At 39.2% G+C, this 17,805-nt stretch overlaps 1 pseudogene; it reads right to left on the reverse strand.

Annotated features, from left to right (window-relative positions):
• Positions 1-1,082: 1,082 nt before the first annotated feature.
• LOC133382169 (protein C12orf4-like) lies at positions 1,083-1,649 on the reverse strand (annotated as a pseudogene).
• Between the last annotated feature and the right edge of the window lie 16,156 nt (positions 1,650-17,805).

Consider the following 17,805-nt stretch of genomic DNA (forward strand, 5'->3'; position numbering starts at 1 on the left):
AATGTAGGTTTTTACGGATCTGCCAAAGAAAGTAATATGGACCATGATACCTGTTAGCAGCTAGATATGATGTGTCAGCTCTTGGCAGTATGTGACAGAGCTGTAGGAACAAGCCTAGGCTTTGTGTGTGTAAAGGACATTGAGATGTATAATAAGAAGAAGTCTAATAATTAGTTGCTCACTCCATCTCTGATTCTGTTTGACAAATCAGTTCATTCACAGGCTTACGTGATTACTTATGTAGTAAGTCACAGCAGTACATGGCAGCCTCTAGTGGTGCTCAAAGTCATGTGACATGCCCTGTCTGTGATGCATTAGAAGTGGAAAGACCTGGTAGGCAGACACAGCAAAGTTATATTAATAATAATAATAAAAATAATTAATAATAAAAATAAATCTTCAAGCATTTTTCTAATTGAGCTGAATTATATTATTTTATTTTATAGATGAGAATGTACTTTCTGCCTTGCCTTCATGTAATGTTCTGAGTAATATCTTTTTCCAGTGGCTGTGGAGGTTCCATATGCAGGAATCATCTCCTTTTTAATTAATTAATTAATTTCATTTGTTAGTCGCCTAATATCAAACGGCTTCTAGGCGACTTACAACAGATTTTGACACCAAGGTAAGCAGATCAATGTTACACTCAAGATGAAACAGCAGAAAAAGTTTGTCAATAAATCCAACCTAGAAAAAAGGACTGATCTCTTTTTGACAATTATATTTCTATACCGGGGAAATATATTGCAGCATAATCTTCCATACAACACACTAGGCTTTTCAGCCCCTGCCTTTCCTACAATAGTTCCTTCTATCCTTCTCCAAACTGCTTCCGAAGCTTCTCTCAGAACAGCATTCAATATGGTAGGAGGGCCTGCATACAGGAGGTGGGGAGTCAACAAACCACCACTCTCTCTTGTGCAAGCATGGAAGTATCTTGCACATTAAACAGATGTCTTTGAATCCCATCTTTTAAAAGGATCTTGCACAATAGCCACATTCAGGTTACCACTAACAAGGTGGTACTTAATGTGTTAAAATGAATCCAGTGTTGCCTTCCTATAGTTCCTTTTTGAGAGTACTCAGTGTTTGAATGTCAGAATGAGTGTAGATGAGACACGGAAAATCTGTGGCAGCATATTACTCAGTTGATAACACGTTTCTTCAGAAATACTCTGGGGTACTAGGAATTGAACAGTCCGAGAAATCCCTCCATCCCATGAACCCATTTCCATCATGAATTCTTTAACACACTTAAATACAAGCTCTGCCCTTTTCATACACTAAGATATTGTCATTTCCTTAGACATATCATGTATTAGCAGAAGAGGAATACTAACTGTAGTAATGTCATGTGTACAACACACTTTGAGGATATTTCGGAGGTCCATTATTGCAGGATCCCGGGCAGAAATATTACCTGACCTCACGCTATCATCCACACAGAGGTGAAAAGTAACATGAATTTTGGAGAGATTTGAATGGCGGGTGATGTAAAATTCTCCAGGTAAAATATTTGATTGGTTTTGTTCTATATTCTTAGTCTTATCTTCATTGCCACTATTTCTGTTTCCTGAATCATGCAGTCTTTTTGACTTATTGCTGTGTTACACTCTGGCATAAAGTACAATCTGCTGAACAACTTCCATTGTGCAAATATATATAATGCTGTCCGTACAAGGTGAGTTTATGGCACATATGATTTGTGCATTGTTGTTTTCTTCTGTCTGTGGTGTGTGTTCCTTATTGTGATGAAGGATTTCCATATTCTGGGGGTGGGGGGGTTGCTTCATTTTTGCTTGCTGCTAGGATTGTGAGATGAGTATTTTCACAAAATAGGAGATGCTTCTGAAATCTAGTTCTGTTGTATGGCATTCAATAGAGTTTGTGCTCTATGAGTTTCCAATATTCTGGAATAAGGGGAAAGCGTTCAAAATAAGGGACATCTGGCAACCCTGCTTACAGCTGATGTAATCCGGCTGCTTTGCAATGGCCTCTAATTAATTGTTGATTTAAACATGTTTTCATTTTCACTACAGTTTTGATTGTGGTTAGTTATTAACAAGCAGAGCCTCAATGGAGTAGACCTCAAAGTTCACCCCTGCAGTGTTGCAGATAAAATTTCTTCTCTAGAACTATGCTAGCCAGAAAAAAATCTTGGAACCAAAGAGAGTGCTGTGGCACTCAAGTTCTGCTTGTGGGCTTACCATCAGCTTCTGGCTGGCCATTGTGAGAACAGAGTGCATGACTATATGAGCCTTTGGTCTGATCCAGCAGGGCTCTTTGTATATTCATAGATGCTTGGAACCTTTATTACCAGAAAGAGACATTGACCAAAGTATGTGTTACATCTAGGACTGCCAACATGGTGCCTGCATGTGATGGCACCCTTGAGGTTTTCTCCGTGTGCCTACAAGTCTCTCTGGAAAGTACATAGAGCTGAAGGAGGAAATTAAAAGAGTGTCATTCTTTCCAGAGCTGCATTAAGACATGCTGACATCCTAAGTCATGTCAAGATTCAGAGGCTCCATACCATAAAAAATAAAGAGGAAAAAAGTGGCAGGAAAGTGGTGAAGAGGGGATTAGCAGAAATGATGACTAGTGCGGAGCGGGACTGTAGAATGTGTTGGTAGGCTAGCTCCCATTGTCTCCTCTTGAAGTCTGAGGTGAGTTTGGGCAATCTGTGAATGATGCAAGTAGGCCAGCGGTCCTGGAAGGGACGTTGATGGGTTTGGGTGTGGATTGGGATGGGGAGGTAAGCGTTCAGAATTTTGGTGCTGGGTTTTATATAAAAGGTTATTTAAGCCAAAGTGATTTCAATTGTAATAAAACTTTGTTATCTCCAACATAGTTAGAGGCCCCTCATAATGTAAAGCCCTAAACCATGTCTTACTTGGCTTGCTCCTAAATCCAGCACTGACTCTATCCCACTTCCTGTTGCAGCTCTTCGTGTTTTTCAAGGCTCAGATTAATTCTGTTGTATCCAGCTTTTACCCTGATCCTTGGAAAATTGAAGTGTGTGTATCTGTGCACTCTCTCTCTCTCTCTCTCTCTCTCTGTGTGTGTGTGTGTGTGTGTGTTTGTGTGTGTAGGGCTGATCCCAGGGAGAGGGGAAAGGAGTGACCTGTGGGGCCAGCACCCATGACACTCAGTCAAAAATGTGTCCACGAGCATAAAGGTTGGCAATCCCTGTGTTACTTGGTAAAACTACAAGGCAAAAATATTTCACTAAGGCAGAAGTATTTCACTGGACCAGAATGGAGTTTTCTTCCAAATCTCAGCTACCCAAATGGGAAGAGTCTATTTTGGGTTTGGAGTACTAAGTTTCTTCCTGCAAAAATACTTTATGGGGAAAATATTTCCTTCCTGCCTATCTTCAAACAGAGTCCTTTGTGTTGTACAGTTCGAGGTGCAATTTACTAGAGACATTAATAATAATAATAATAATTTAATTTTTAGGCCGCCTATCTGGCCGAAGCCACTCTAGGCGGCATACATATTAAATTCAGTAAAATACAATAATACAGTAAATACAGTAAATACAATAAATACAAATAATCATTCTCTTTAGTCAGACTGACTTGGGGAAGATTAGGATGCTCAGGAGATATGCAATGCAGATATGAGTGGTGGGATGAGGTGGAAGTTGGAATGGCACTGGGGTACATGGAAGAAGCCACTAAATCCCACCTCAGCCCAGTGGCAAAATCTGGCAAAATCAAAATTCTCCATTACTGGAGATTTTTGTGAGATATTGGGAAAGGACATGAATTTGGAGCAAAGGACATGTATTTATTTTCTGCTTTTTGTTAGCATTGAATCCAAAGTTCATGCCTCAATTGTTTCAAAGTTAAGTTCCATCCATCATCTCCTTTCAGTCCAATGGAATGATTCAAGCATCGTCACACGTATGGTATAAGGTGCATGTGGGAATGATGTTTAGCTCATGTTTGATTTCTTTAACCAAACAGATTAGCCTGCATTTTACAGTTGGGTAACCTGGTGACAGCCATCTTACATGAAAATCTGTGAGACCACATTTCACAACTCTCAGTGATGTACTCCAGTGCCCGAAGCATCTGCATAGATCTCTGTTCTGTATACATTTTCCTACTTATTAATGTGATTTACTTAACCACTTATGTGGGCACTCAATGGGGTGTAACAACCCACCTGAAGATATGTAGATCTTGTGCAGAGCTATAAACTCTCAATAAATATGGATTAGGCATGTGCTGATCAAGGCTTTTTGAATCCTGTAAGTGATATGCATCTTGTGGCACTGTTAAGCCTCAATAAATGTGTTTTTAATAATCGCTATTTACTGGGGTTTTGCAGCTATGCGAGAGATAGGTGTGTATTACTCTGTGGTCCAACCTCAATAAATATGCTTTTAATAATCGGTTGGTACTTCAATAATATACAGTAATTCTCTTATTAAATATGATTTCAGACATGGCCCATATATTCAGAGGCACTGTGAGTTCCATCTGCTTTCATGACTATGCGGGAGGGGAAGAAAAGTTATTGGCCACCTTAATGAAATGTGATCTATATCCTGAAATGTTCCAAATTAAGTTTATTTTTAATTCTTGCTTCCCATGTGTCATATTTTTATATTCCTATATTTGTTTTTATATTTCCAGTGCAAACTTTTTTTAACTAACAAAAACAACCAGTCCCCAGAACAATCAGCTTAACAATGATGATCCATCTGTGACATTCTTCTTATCACCCTCCCACCCACCCACCCGTTAGAATCTGAATTCAGATCTTCAGACCCCAATGTTATATTTTAAGGGGAGAAAATAACCTGGCTGCCAGACATACTGGGATGTGCAGCTCTTAGAGGTACTGTTCATACGTTTTCCAAACATGATTAATGCACAGCAGAGGAAAATAATAAGGCCAGTGTTAATTGATTTGTTTCATTTCCTCTGAAAAGGGCAGAAAATCAGTGAAAACATGGTTGCTTTTGAAAAATGGGGAGATTAATTGTTTTTCTTCCAGATGCCCATATGTGTCATGTCAGTGTTTCATTTCCCTTCCTAGTGTTAATGATGATGCCAAGTTCCATCCCATCTGGAATCCATGTTGGAACTTTGCATGCTGGCTGGAGTAGAGGCATTTCCGGATTAGGTACTGGTGCCATTCTGGAAATAATTGGAGGCCTCTGACACAGAGTTTTCACCCAACTGTCCATGCATCCGTAAGTCCTACTGCAACTTATTTTCACATGCCTAAAGTGGATAACGCTCCCCTCTGGATTCCATCATCTGGGTCTTCAGTAGAAAATGGGATGGGACACTTCATCTCTCCAGCTCACCCTCTGCTACCATGACAAAATGGAATTTCTTCAAAAATAAGAAGAAAAGTTTTGAGACTCATGTTTTGAATACACAGACCAGGCATATTGCATCTTTTCTGTATTATAAAAATATTGTGATGGGTCAGACTAGTATCAGGACTTAACTGTAGAATACGTATTTTGTTTTGTCTTGGGTAAAAAACTGTATCAATATATATCTGCTCACTCAGTCCGTTTTCCACTTCTATGTGTGTGTATTTTCACTGCAAGCCAGTTGTCTAAAAACAACAGTCTTGTGGCACCGTAAAGACTAATGAAGTGATTACAGCATTAATTTTTATGGGCTCCAGTCCACTTCATCAGATGTGTGAAGTGTGTTATCCTGAATTGCAGCTACATACATATTTGTATTATGTTCAGGAGTGGGGCATCTAGTAAGGCAAAGCCATAGCAATAGCCTCCTGGCAGTGGCATCACTGCCGCTTACTAAGAGCAGGGGAGGTGGCAGTGGGGGCCAGGCTGTGCAGACCAATCTAGTGCTTCACCCAGTGATCCCACACAGCCCTGAACTTGCTGCTGTCTCATCCCTGCGAGTAAGTGACATTGCTAGGAGACTATCGCTGTGGCTCCTTCGCCCCACTGGACGGAACACTCCTGCATATGTCTACTGTAAAAACTTAAAGCATAATCAATTTGTCAGTCTTTAAAGGTGCCACGAAGATTTTAAAAATTGCTCTGGCAATCTCTCTGTTGTGTGATCTTTGGTAGAATATCTAGAAAAATAGAACCATAGACTTCAGGCTTGCCAACATGATTTGTTCCCATGTAAATGTGGACAGGATTACATCCTAACTAGTCTTTGAGAGTCTGAGTAGAATGCACATCACAGATGATGTGTCCTGTGGATGCCAGAGCTGTAGAAATAAGTGTATGTGTGTATGCATGCGCAAGAGAGAGAGAGAGAGAGAGTACAAAGCTACTCCTTCATTTGAGTATCCTGGATGTCACAATATATTATGAAACTACAAGGAACAACTATTACAGAGTTCACTGCTTTTAACTAATCCACACTCACTGGTAGGCAGTTCCCCTCTTCAGGGCAAGTTTGTTTAGGGAGCTGGGGTGATTAGCCGCCTGTGCTTGGACTATTAGGCATCAAGCTTTCCATCCTGGTTTCACTGACTGACATACTGCAGATGTAAGGCCGAGGGCAGCATGGTGCCTTTTCCATTGAAGAGGTGTAAAGGTCAAATCGTTGTGGTGGATGGTAGCATGTGAAGGTCACATCTCCTCTCTTGAACTTCCTGTGGGGTAAAATATAACTTGACCTTGTGAACCTTTCAGAAATGCAAAGATATCAGGTCAAATGTCAGACAAGATATGGACCTAAGTGTTAAAGCACTGAGGCCACCCTAAGTCACAGAATACATTTACTTTACATTTCATGAATGTGGTTAAAACATCTTAGGTCTATACCTAAAAGTGTTGGATCTAGCCTTAGTCATACTTTGAGTACAATAATGCTGGGAAAAACAGAAGGGAGTAGAAAAAGAGGAAGGCCAAACAAGAGATGGATTGATTCCATCAAGGAAGCCACAGACCTGAACTTACAAGATCTGAACAGGGTGGTTCATGACAGATGCTCTTGGAGGTCACTGATTCATAGGGTTGCCATAAGTCGTAATCGACTTGAAGGCACATAACAACAACAACAAAATACTTTGAGTAGAGCGACTGAAATCAATAAGACTTCAGTTAATTGTGACTAACATAAGACTCATTCATTCCAGTAGGTCCACTCCAAGTATGACTAGACTAAGTCTGGATCCAACCCCATATGTAAAGTGACCCTTAGTCTGAAGTGACATATTTGGGTATAAAAACTAGCTGGGCTTCACTAAGGTCTATTGGACCAAGGGCCAAGTCACATGAAATTGACATGTTTGAAAATGCTGATGCTTCCAAAATTCTCCTTTGGATGGATCTAGATTTATTAATGCTTAGAGCAGATGAACTGAAATCAATGAAGTTAGTCCCACTGATTTCAGTATGTCCATAGCAAGCAAAAGTAAATCTGGATCCAACCCATCATCTATATTTCCTGCCCCCTTCCCAGATTTCAAAGGCCCAAATCATATGATCTTGTTTTTGAGGTAGAACTAGTCCATTGGTCCTTTCCTCACATTTGAATTTTATGCTGTGCATGTCCAGTTGGCTGCAGCTTTTAGTTCCTTCAGTCATTTGTGTCTCCCATCTTCACCATTGATGAAACACTGCAAAAAGTAAATAAATCTTGATGTGAATATATGCATGATTCCATCAGGATTCTTTCTGTGTAGTGTTTTATCAATGCACAGCTACACAAAAAAGCAATAAATAACAATTCTTTTTGTGTAGCATTTTACTGCTGCACAAGGTTTCATATTATGCGCTTCAGCAAAACACTACACACACAGAGAATCTTGATGCAATCACATAACACTCTATCAAGACTGCTTGTTTTTTTGCAAAGAGGGGGAAATGCAAAAATGAACTGTAGAAACTGGTTGTTGTGGCAAACTACTGATGCTCCAGTTCTGGAACTAACTTTAGAAATTCTACTAGTTAAACTGGAATTCAAGAGGAGTGAAACACAGGACAGAGCAAAGTAAAGGACAATGAACGAACAGAACTAGGAAAATCGACCCATTCCTTAAAAAAAAAAAAGTTTGCTAGCAAAATCAAACCCATGAACAGGAGGGGTAAGAAATCTAGTCTGCTTCTGGTTCTCCCTGTCCAATATATTGCAATGTAGAGTTTGCTTCAATCAGCATTCTCCAGTGGAGGAGCAAAGGGCACATTAGAAGAGGTGATAAAGAGGCTGAATTCCAAGCACTTTTGCTTGGTGAGCTAGGCTATTCGGAAATGTCTGTGTTGTTCTTAGAAATCCTGAGCTTAGCTCTCTTGTAGGCATAAGATTTTCATATGATGAACTCACTTCCTTTTGCTCTCTTTCCTAATGGCTTTGCCCACTATATAGATCTTTGTCCTAGTCAAATTCTGTTTCTACAGCTGAAGCAAATATTTGGAGCAACGTTTGAATGTGCTCCAAATTCACTGGTGCACATTTGAATTTCAAATTATCTTAAAATTTAGGAACTCCTCTTCCAAAGTTCACAAAGGGGTCTTGCCGCTATGTGATTTGTGAATTCATATTCTATTATTCAGCATTTGCGAATTTGGGATTATGTTACTTGTGGTTGAGCCATAGTTTCTATATCTGTGGTCCATGCGATACCCTAAGCATCTGCTTTGATTTATGTTGCTGTTACTGTAGTGAATTAAACAAAGATGAGGTGAAGAAGAGATTTATAGCATCCTTTTATCTGGGAGCCTTAAGGAACATGAAATATCTCTGCAACGGAGGCATGCTGAATAGAGGGTAATATATACTCATATGCCAAGCTTGGGGGAAGGGGCTGTGATAATATGGCTGACACGTGCTGGATTCTGAGTATTGGATAGGCTGGATGACATAAGTACTTGAGAAGAATCCTGTGGGACCAAACCAAAGGTTCATCTCATCTAGTATTCTGCTTCTAATAGTGGCTGGTGATAGCCTTCCACTGTTTTTTTGTGACTGAGATCTGATAGTCAGAACATGGAGTTCTGAACATGAAGTCAGCTATATTGGCTAGATAAATGCGTTAAAGTGTCAGCTTGGGACCTGGGAGACCAGGGTTCAAGTCTTCTCTCAGCCATGAAGCTCCCTGGATGACCTTGGACTAGTCACACTCTCTCAGCCTACTTCACAGGGTTGTTGGGCAGATAAAATATAGGGGAAAGGGGGTTAGAACAGGTATGCCCCCTTGAGCTCTTTGGAGGAAAGGTGTGATACAAATGTAATAAATGAATAAATCTTCAGATCTGTTTGACCCCATTTTGAATTGAAACAGGAGGCCATCACCTCATCTTGTTGTATTTGTAGCACTGAACTCCAGAAGTTATTAATACATCGCCTGAACTTACTACCAATTACATTTGGTGGGGATCCTAATTAACCCTAAACGGGTTTCTCTGGCATCAGTTAAAAACACATCTATTTGTTCAGGCCTTTGGCTAAATGGTGTACTGGTGGTGGAAATGGGCAGTGTACCCTTGCTGGACTTGTTGAATTGTTGTGTGTGATTATGGTTTTAAAATTATCTTTTATATAATTTGGCTTTATTATGTATCATGTACTGGGCTCCTTCGGGAGAAAGGAAGGGATATAAGTTGAACAAATAATAAATATGTTTTGTATATTTGTACCCAGCTCTCCAGGACTGTGTTTAATGAAGGACGGGCTACAAATTGTCTAAATAAATAAATAAATGCTGCACGCTCTTTCTATACTGATAATATAAGTGCAAACTTGCTGTATCCAATGTAACTAGCTGAAAATAAATGCAGTTGTCATTGTTCATGACATCTTAAGAGAAAGGTAAGTGATGTTGCCTAATGTGAGTAGCTGTTTTGTCTATAATAAAGATGCATATTGTGTGCAAACATGATGTGCTGTATAAAACTATGCAAGTTTCATAATAATACAACTATCTGAGTGCTCGGTTCACAGCAAATCAAGGGGACATTATTATTTAGATTTATATAGCTACCAATCAACAAATATTCCCTGGACAACTTACAACAAAACAATATTTAAAATACAACATATAAAAATGTAAAAACAGCCATTAACAATAAAAAAGAGCAAAGCAAACAAAACAACACAAAATACTCTCTTACATCAAAGACAGGATAAAATAATCTACGGCTCAGATTTTAAACTAAATTAAAATTAAAAAGCCTGGGTTGAAAAAAATAAAGAAAAGCCTTCAACTGGCACTAAAAAGATATTTAAAAAGCCACCAGGTGAATGTCTCACAAGAGGCTATTCTAAAGCTGAGGCCCTCTCCTTGATTGCCACTCATCCTCATGTGGTGGGGACACCTGGAGTGCATTATCCAATGAGGACTTTAAGGTACAGGGTAGGCCTCGGCTAGATCTTTAAGGTAACCTAAGCTGTTAACAGCAGTGCTTCAAACTGGGGTCAGAAGGGGACTGAGAGCCAATGCAACTGGTAAAGCACTGGCACAAGGTGATCAAAATGCCATCTCAGTTCATCTTCTTCCAGCTTATTTGAACCAGTTGCATTTTCTGGACAATTTTTAAAGGCAATCCTATCTATAACATTGCAGTAGACTAAATGGAAGGTTGGCAGATCATGACTATCTCCTTCAAGGTATGGTAGATAATCACATCCACTTTAAAGGTGATCTGAAAGCTTTTCTGCAGTTTTCTGAACTCATCCACCTCCAGTAATTAACACTTACTTGGAAGGGTCAACTTCAAACTCCCCTATCCACTGACTAGGGTCTAGCCACTAGACCCAAATTAGCAAGTCACATTTATCCTGCCTCCAGAGCATGATTTGTCAGTGGTCTCAAAAGAAAAATGATGCTCACAGACGGTGCTCTTTTGCAAAAAACAAAATTTTTCTAGAAAGAATGCTGTTCAACATACTTGATATTAGAGTTGCCAGGTCAAAAGCATCCCAAACCCTAAGATTTCAGGGTCAGGCCCTAATGATGTCATTAAGCACGATACATTAAAAATCAACCACAGTTGCTTGGCTCATACAATTCAAACAAAAACATTTATCTGATTGGAAATTAAGATAGAAATCTTAGCTAAAACATGAAGCCTGGGTAGGGAACATTTAATCTAGCCTACTTGTTTCTACCAAAAAGGGTTTAAGTGCCCTCAGGCCAGGCCAGTCACCAAAAGGCCATTGCAGGAAGAAAGGATCCTAATGTTGTGGAGATGTTAGATGGGAGCACTCAGGAGTAAAGATGGATGCGCCTGAAGGCTGCAATTCTAAACACACTTACTAAGCCCCATAGAACTCAACAGGACTAGTTCTGAGTAGATATAGTTTGGATTGTGCTGTTGGTAAAGCTTGAAAGATATCCATATCTAAGCAGCATTGGAAACCCCCGCCTGGAATGCTCTGCCCCTACCTTTTAATGTGGTTGCTCCAAACTTCTTTACAGATTTGATCCTTCGCTTCAGAAAGAGGTTTGAGAAATGAGTAAGAAGATTCTCTACCCTTTTTTGTCTACCCTGTGGGCTGCTATAAACTCACTTTGACAGCCAACCCAATTCCATTGAGTAATGATTGACAGAGAGAAAACACACGTGGTTTGGTCTAACTTCACAGGCAGAAGCTTGGGAACAACAGTTGCAGCCACACTTCCAAATACAGTAGGGCCCCACTCATATGGCGGGTTACGTTTCGGACCCCCGCTGTAAAGCAAAAACTGCTGTAAAGCGGAACTCATTGAATAGAATGGCGCACAATGCCCGAAAACTGCCGTAAAAGCGGAACAAGCACCATATGAGTGGGGCTTTAGTCTAATTGTGTCTAATTGAGACCTCTGTAATAGCGAATCTCTATAAAGCATAGCGCCATAAAGTGGGGCCCTACTGTACGTGAATTCTCTTTTGCCACTATTGGGCAAGAAACAAACTGTCATGCAACCAACGAGATGCATCATTAGTGGGTTTAAGGGGGTTGAGCTGAGCTCATGGAACCACTGTTGTTGCTTCTATGGATGTAAGGGAGTGAGGTTAAAGTTAAATGAAATGCAAATAGAAAAGAAAAAGACAGTGATGATTTCCTAAATGCAATACCATCCAACCACAACAAGTTTTCTATGAGTAAGGCAGAAAACTCAGCATCCCACAACCAGTCAGGATTCATAACCAACAATCAAAACTAAAAAAATCCTGGCAGCTAGTCAGCCAAGGTCACAGAAATCCCCATGCAGAACAACCTGTCCCAGGGGCTGCAGTTAGTGCAGAATGTTGTGGCATGATTGCTGATACGAGTGAGACCCTATTAGCACATAATACCTCTGCTCTGAAATCTGCACTGGTTGCTGAATTGCTACCAGGCCAAGTTCAAGGTGTGCTTTCCACGTTATGGGTGTCACATAGAACTTGTTCTGCTCTTGAAAGAATTCAGTTCTTTAGTGTGGCAGTACCTGTGCTTTGGAACTCCTTGCCTATTGACATTAGGCAGAAGCCTTCATTGTACTCTTTGCAGCACCTGCTAAAAACATTTTTGTTTAGCCTACCCAGGTATGTAGAAGCTATTGTGTTTGTTATCTGTTTTTAACTCATTGTTGGTTTTATTATTTTGGATGTTTTTAAATACCTGTCTTTAACTGGTTTTGTTAATAATTTCATTGTTTAATTTGTTCTGTAAACTGCTTTGAGATTTCTTACAATAAAGCAGTATGTAAATGTTGTAAATAAAACACATAAATTTTAGAGTCACAGTGGCCCTTGGGTCTCTTTCCATTTTTAGGAACAAAGAAATCTGTCTTATATCGCCTCAGGCCATTTGGAAACATTTAGCTCAGTACTGATGACATGGGCTAGCATTGGGTCTCCAGGATTGCAGGCAATAGTCTTTTCCAAAAATTGAATTTTGGACCTTTGCATGCAAAGCATATGCCCTACCACTGAGCTACAACCCTTCCCCTGTTTAAAAACGTATCATTTAAAATTGTTCTTTTCAATTCACTCATGAATGCACATCATACCTAGGGCAGATCCATACCATTCATTTAAAATACATTAAACACACATTTGAAGGACATGAATCCCACCACAGAATCATGGGAACTATAGTTTGTTAAGGGTGATGGGAACTATAACTGTGAGGGGGAAACTACACTTCCCAGGACTTTTTCGTGGAAGTCATGCACTTTAAATGCAAGTTGTATATGCTTTAAATGTATTGTGTGGATGTACTAAATAAACTTTCCCTGCATGTAAATCATTTTAATTAATTTTTAAAATGGAAATGAGCTATACAATTTACTGGATGACCATGGGCTACTCACCATCTCTTAGCCTAATCTGCCTCTCAGGATGAAAACAACAGAGGTGAACCATGAACACCCCAAGGAAGAAGGGCACACTTAAAATGTAGAGGACATAATGATGTACAACCATAGTGTGAAATCAGATATGAATCAGGATATAGTATGAAGAAATATTTATGTACGCATGACTATCAAGGATGTTTATTATTTATACCACCTTTAAGATATTTATAATGCAATCCTATGCATGTTTACTCAGAAGCAAGTCCCAATGTATTCTTTTTTTTTCAATTAATTTTTATTCAAATTTTCAAAACCAAAACAATACAAAAAGAAAAAACACAAATCAATAACTAATACAATAAAAAAAGAAAAAATATATTAAAATATTGACTTCCGATTTGTCGTAGTTCAGCTATAAGTCTATAATATATAACAAGCCTGTCTCTTAATAGATTATAAAATCACCTTCCTCCAGCGGTTATCTTAATTGGTATCAAATCTCATTAACATCATATCATTTTATTCTTCCACAAAAAGTCAAAGAGAAGTTTCCAATCCTTGAGATATATGTCCATCAATTTTTTTTCTAGATAAACATGTCAATTAATCCAACTCATCAAGTCTACTAAGTCCAGTAATTTCAAATCGCTCTTCTTCCATTATCCTTGTTGGTTCCATCTTCCATCTTTATGCACCCAATAATCTTGCTGTCATAGTCATATAATAAGAGTCTGATAGGAATTTCCTTTATCACAGATATTTCCTTGCCATCAATTCCGAACGTATCACTGAAGTATTGTTGCAAAGCCGCATCTCTGTTCCTCTTTTTTACAGAATACACTAGCACATCTCTTGAAGATTTTTCCATTGACACAAAACAGGGATTAATTCTGTTAACTTTCTCCATTTCAAGTTCCATCAAATCCTTCCAGTCCAGGAATTTTTTCGAACCGATAATATCTTTATCTCCAATCTCTTCATCAATTCCTTCAGGGACAGCGCTGAGTTCCAAACCGTAATATTTGTCTCCAGGATCCATCACAGCCAGGAAATCCAAATCTTTTTCCAGGTCCATATTTAATCCAATCTCCATAGTTTGAACCTTGCCTTTAATTTTTCTTTCATCCTTTTTTGGTTTTCCAGATCTATCTTTATTCTCCTTTCTCATAGAATCCTGAATTTCTTTCAGCTCCTGTCTCATTTCGTCAAATTCAATTCTCAATGCTTGACTATTATTTCTCAGTTCTTGTTTTATTGACTTAATCCCATTCATTATTTTCTGAAACATATCTAAAGATAAAGTCCCTTCTTGTACATCCATGATCTTCTTAATTGTCATTCTTAAAACCAAAGGAACAAAACTCCTTCAATTTTCAATGTCCCAAGCAAAGAGCAATTAATTTTTTTATCCAGTTACAAAGGAGTTAATATTTCAAACCAACTGACGTCACACTCTAGACAGCCCTTATCTCTTATATGCCCAGAAGTGCAAAAACAGCTTTAGTTCACAGCGTCCAAATAACTAGTAGCAGAAGGAATGAGCAGATTTGTCAAAAAAAAAAAAAGTAGACCAGAAAAAAATAGTCCCAGACATATATTACACAAAAGTCTTATAAATCAAAAAGATTTTTCTTTTCTCTTCCAATCAGAAACCCCTCATCCGTTGTAATCTTTATAATGCAAATTTCCATGTCAGCTTTTTGCAATAAAAAAAAGATAGGCTATTTTTATTTTCTTCCCCCTTAGTTCCGTGAGTAAAAGAGAAAGTTTTGACTCACCCAGGTTTTCTTAATTGCTGGTTCTTTGATAAATCTCTTTAGCTGTATAGATAACAAAATAATGAGCGTAGACAGGAGAATGCTTGCCTGTTAGACCGTTTTTCTTTGAAGAAAAAAAAAGGCTCACTTATTCAGCTGAGCTAGCTAGAAATCCTAGCTCCGTCCGAGCTGCTGGAAGACCTTCTTTCACAGACAATTCTGACGAATTCCAGTCTCCAACAAACACAACAAAGCTGTGTGGGAAATCTCACGTTTCTTCCTTATCCGGAAGAAATTATCCCCAGTCAAAAAAACCCCTTCTGACTGGATTTAAAACTGAAAAAGTTTCATCCAAGACGGGAGCCCGTCTCAGAGGCTGCACAGGCGGAGGGATCCTCCTGGGAAGTCCCCAATGTATTCAATGGGGTTTACGCAAACAGGGAAGTGTGCACAGGACTGCAACCTCAAATGATGAGCAACATCATTCACACAACCCAAAATTCAGAATCATGCCACTTTAAGCTGTTTTGCAACTATTTATACTTGTTTTTATGGTTATTGTATTTTAAAGGGATTTCTTTATTATTGTGAGCTGCCTTGGTTTCCAGTCGGTAACCCTGCTTCACAGGTTTGTTGGGAAGACTCCATACACACACACACTGGAGATGTAAAAATACATACACCCCATATAATAGTTTATTGTCAAAACCAGTTGGTCATTGCTGAACATTTTTAAAAATAAAATAAAATCAGTATTAGCTTCCTACAAAATAAAAGCAGTGATACCTAAATTAGACCTGCCTAATTGCTTTAAAAATAGCATTGGAGGGGGAGAGAAAAATTTACAACACAATCCTTTTCCATTATCACTCAAAAGTCCCATTAATTTACAGCACAATCCTAACCATGTCTACTCAGAAATAAGTCTTATCTAATTCAATGGGGTTTACTCTGGGTATCTGGGATTAGCATTGCAGGTTTACTCCCAGAAAAGCAAGTTTTGGATTAAAGCTTCATATTGTGAAGGTTTTCAAAACACTACCATCTTGAACAGCCCAGGAGAATTTAAAATTGTTTGACTCCTGGACAAAAGAGAGAAAAAGACTGAAAGGTATATACTTACTCAATGTATGAGATTTTCAGATAAGCAGGAAGAAAAAAACAGTTTTCTGATGTTGCGATGGGGTCTAGCTACTGTCTTGTCAATCACAACCCTGATTTCACTTATTGACTACAAACCTGAAAGGGTGGGATTAGAACAGCTATGAACTCATTTTACAGACATTGGTGGCAGCTGACGTTTTGGTGTGTATCTCATGAACCAGACCACCTATAATCTTAATTTTTTAAAAAAACCAAAGCTGAGTTTCTGGAGATTAAGGTGACTCACCCGGACACCTGGACAGGACCCCAAAAATCCAAAATCCAAAATGGAGACCTGGCAACCCTAACTGGATGCTTCAAAAGACTCAGCTTTAAAAGACCCAGTACTTACTTACAGATCAATACACTCCTGAGCCATCTCTCAAAGGCAATTAATACTTTAGGGAAGAGAAGCAGTCCATAGAGGGCTGGTGGCAGTGACTAACCACTAGGTAGCAATGTGTCATGACTAGGGGTGAAGGAAAAAATGCAGTTTGCATTTAAAGATGAATTCACCTTATTTACACTTTCTGAAACCAAATGTGGACTGAAATGTAGCTATCCTTTGAAATTTGCAGTTCTCTGAATTTTGCAATGTAGTTGTTCAGCCAAGCAATGTGTACAAAAATGCAATTACTGAGCGCAAAGATGCATATATTGGTGAATTAGAAGACATTTTCACTAAAATGATGATGAATTTTTATGAGGACTTTTTTTAAATTGCAAACTGATGTCAAAATGTGGAGAACCAAAGTTAAAACTGGAAAAATGAGAAACTGAGAGAAACTGAAATGGAAAGATTTGCTGATTCCTACCTCTGAGCCACTCTGAGTCTAGGCTAGGAGTGGAGAATATCTGTGGCCCTCCAGATGTTGCTGGCCGTCAAGGTCAGTGGATAGGGATGATTGGGTCTGCAGTCCAGCAACAACTGGCCACACGTTCCCCACCCTTGCTCTACTTTTTTATCAACGTACACAAGACCCTGGATAAAAGAAGGTGAGCTATTTGCATATGCAGTGTTCCAGGACACCTCATAGAATCACAGAATACGGTCCTATAAGGACATCAAGTCCAATCCCCTGCTCAATGCAGGAATCCAAATTAAAGCATATCCGACAGGTGGCTGTCCAGCTGCCTCTTGAGTGCCTCCAGTGTTGGAGAGCCCACCAGCTTCCTAGGTAATTTGTTCCATTATAGTACCGCTGATGTTTTTCCTGATGTTCAGTCGAAATCTGGCTTCCTGTAACTTGAGCCCATTATTCCATGTCCTGCACTCTGAGATGATCCAGATGAGATCTTGGCCCTCCTCTGTGTGTCAACCTTTCAAGTACTTGAAGAGTGTTATCATTATCTCCCCTCAGTCTTCTCTTCTCAAAGCTAAACGTGCCTAGTTCTTTCAGTCTGTCTTCATAGGGCTTTGTTTCCAGTCCCCTGATCATCCTCGCTGCCCTCTTCTGAACCGATTCCAGTTTGTCTGCATTCTTTTTTCCTTTCTAAAGAATTGCTCTGGTGTTCTGCTTCCTTTATAAAACAGTCGTTCCCTAACAGATTGTTTTGTGTGGTGAACATGGAAATGCACTGATTTATGAGGGGGAAAATGTATACAGAGTATAGACTGCAAGGGTAGTCTGAAGTTATCTATTGGGTGTTTCCCATCCCCAGCTACACCTGTGCTCCATCT

The sequence above is a fragment of the Rhineura floridana genome, chromosome 3 (assembly GCF_030035675.1).
Source record: "Rhineura floridana isolate rRhiFlo1 chromosome 3, rRhiFlo1.hap2, whole genome shotgun sequence".
Taxonomy (NCBI): domain Eukaryota; kingdom Metazoa; phylum Chordata; class Lepidosauria; order Squamata; family Rhineuridae; genus Rhineura; species Rhineura floridana.